Source organism: Chenopodium album, chromosome 11 (assembly GCF_948465745.1).
Source record: "Chenopodium album chromosome 11, dcCheAlbu1.1, whole genome shotgun sequence".
NCBI lineage: Eukaryota > Viridiplantae > Streptophyta > Magnoliopsida > Caryophyllales > Amaranthaceae > Chenopodium > Chenopodium album.
In genome coordinates this window covers 42,162,516-42,164,579 of record NC_137844.1, presented here as the reverse complement: position 1 = coordinate 42,164,579, position 2,064 = coordinate 42,162,516, and the positions used below count along the sequence as shown (strand labels likewise).

The 2,064-nt window shown below is 39.4% G+C and overlaps 1 pseudogene; it reads left to right on the top strand.

The window, feature by feature from the left end:
* Positions 1–255: 255 nt before the first annotated feature.
* LOC145569676 (small nucleolar RNA R71) lies at positions 256–354 on the top strand (annotated as a pseudogene).
* The last annotated feature ends 1,710 nt before the right edge of the window (positions 355–2,064 follow it).

The window sequence follows — 2,064 nt, the reverse complement described above, 5'->3', positions numbered from 1 at the left end:
CCTAAGTTTGTCATTTGGGAGGAAAGGTTGTTGATCGCATTTAGATGGTCCACTGAGTACAATGAAGATTTCTTGCTTGAAGAGTCCCTCTCCCCATCTTGCCAATCCCTATAGTATGTCACCACGTCCTCAATGATGTCCACAACTTCTTCTTCAGTCCTGTTCATGATAGGGCCCCCGGCCCCTCCATCAAGGCATTAATTGCCTTGGGGACTTAAACCGCCATAGAAGATTTGGATCACTTGGTATGTTGCAATTCCGTGGTGAGGGCACTCCCTTTGATACTCTTTAAATCTCTCCCATGCTTCGTAAAGGCTTTCACTTGGCCTTTGCTTGAACCCTTGAATCAAGGCTCTTGCCTCCGCCGTCTTCTTTTGAGGGTAGAAACGGGACAAGAAGGCCTTTGTGACATCGTCCCAAGTTCTCAAGGAGTTGGGCTTCACCTCTTTGTCTAGCCACTCCAAAGATCTTCCTATGAGAGAGAAAGGGAACAACTTGAGGCGGATGAATTCTTGAGAAACCTCATTGACTTTGATGGTGTTGCAATATTTTTCAAACTCCTTAAGATGGTTCAATGGGCTCTCATTCTTAGCCCCACTATATTGTCTTCTCTCAATCAAGGTGATCATTGCCGGCCAAATTTCGAAGTCATTTGCCGGTGTAGTAGGTGAAGCTATGCCGCTCTCAAACCTATATGCACCGGGCACTCCAAGCTCCTTCAAGGCCACTCTAGGATTTTCACCCATGCCTTGCTCTTCTTGAATCTCTTCTTCGCTTGAAGAACTATAACCCAAGGATCTATTAGCCACTCTTCTTCTTGAAAGAGTTCTCTCAATTTCCGGATCAAGGGGAACAATGGAACGATCACGGGTTCTATGCATGCATAACTCAAAGAAAATATTAGTAGCACGGCTACAAGTGTAGCCTAAAGAAACAAAATCTTTTTGTATTTTTCAAATAAAATGAAGTAGACTCAACAACAAAAGCTAAGCACCAATAGCAGTCCCCGGCAACGGCGCCATTTTACAAGAGGAAAATGCGTGTCGTTATCTACCCTTTCCCCAAGTCAAACTAAATTTGTAAACACCTAACCAACCTTATATAATATAGGGCAAGTTAAGGGTCGATCCTAAGGGAATGCAATGATGAAAACTAAAGTCCAAGTCAAGCTACCTCGAAGTCGAAATTGAGATTATGGTTGGTACTAAAGTGAACTAAATCAAGTTTAACAAGTAATCAAAGGTCGAAACACTAGGGATATGGGTTCCACATGCAAAATCAATGATAATGCTAGTTTAAAGCTCAATCAATTAATTCAAGTATTTCAATGGACAAACAATAGTAGCAATCAACAGAGTCCAAGTGCTATCCCCTATAGGCCAATCTAGTGGTCACTATGAAAGGCAAACCAAGAAGAATCACAAACAAACTCAATCAATTAGAGCAACCTTCAAATCAATTGTTCATGTAATTAAGAGTTGCAATGCAATCTAGATTAATCTTATAGGGTGATCAATCCTAGTCTAATCAATCTCATGCAAAACTATGTCAACCAATTTAATTGCAACAAATCAATCAATCAAAGAGCATTAACTAGCAATTCCATTAATCAAACATGCTTCCCCCTTTCCCTAGCAACTAATCTACTCACTAATCATGGTGAAATTCAAGAACAAATAACTAGAAATTGCATTGATCATCATTTTATATCAACATCTAATAGAAATCAAAGTATTCAATAATATCAAACTCAAATCCAAAGAAAAAACAAGCATCAAGCAAAAATCAAATAGCAAGTAAGTAAGAGATGAAAGAAGGAAGAGATTCTCACTAATATTGATGATTGAAAATGAAGAAATCCAAACTTGATTGATCAAATGTTGAGTTACAAATCCAAAACCAAGAACTTCTCCCTAACTTCTCTCTAGATTCTCTCTCTAAAACTAAGCTAATGAAATATTATCCAAAATTTGGATTCAAAAAGGAAATACAATTCTATTTATAAGCTAAGAAGAAAACGGCAGCTCCCGCGCCCTCTCCCGATAGACCCGCGCCCGCGGAGAA